This window comes from Palaemon carinicauda, chromosome 10 (genome assembly GCF_036898095.1).
Source record: "Palaemon carinicauda isolate YSFRI2023 chromosome 10, ASM3689809v2, whole genome shotgun sequence".
In the NCBI taxonomy this organism is placed as follows: domain Eukaryota; kingdom Metazoa; phylum Arthropoda; class Malacostraca; order Decapoda; family Palaemonidae; genus Palaemon; species Palaemon carinicauda.
Window position 1 is genome coordinate 2708955 of NC_090734.1, and position 837 is coordinate 2709791.

Here is an 837-nt window from a genome sequence, read left to right on the forward strand (position 1 = left end):
GCAGACCGGCCATGAAATGATAATGAAATAAAAGATGGACAAACAGAATAACAGAATGAGTCAATAGAGATTGCAAAAGAAGCACAGAAAGGAAGATAAGACAAAGGATTAACAGACAAAGGAAATTTGCGGGTATAGACTTGCATAGAAAGACCATAAACACTCGGGAGTGGAAGGACATTTCTGAGGCTTATGTCTTCCAGTGGACTAACAATGGCTGACGATCTTGGCCAGTTTTCATTACCCAGCTGGCCAGTACAGATTTCTGATGGTGGGTGATTTTGTCTGATCAGTCACAGCAAACCAACCTAGTGTGGGTGGCAATGAGAAATAAAATTTTGTGAATCATGGTGATACATAAACCCTTTCACTACGTTTAAGGTATACCCCACTAATATATATATATATATATATATATATATATATATATATATATATATATATATATATATATATATATATATATATATATATGTATGTATATATATGTATATATATATATATATATATATATATATATATATATATATATATATATATATATATATATATATATATATATATATATATGATAACAGGCCGGGAGGAGAAAGGAAAAAAAATCTGAGTGTTTTCATGTTATTATTACACTAGACCTTATTATTACACATAGTCCGTGAAAAAGTGTAATAATAACACGAAAACGCTTGTTAAATCTTCGTTTCCTTTCTCTTCTCAGCCTTCTGACATCTTGAGACATCGCACGTTTCAGCGATTTGTTGGTAATATATATATATATATATATATATATATATATATATATATATATAATATATATATATATATATATATATAAAT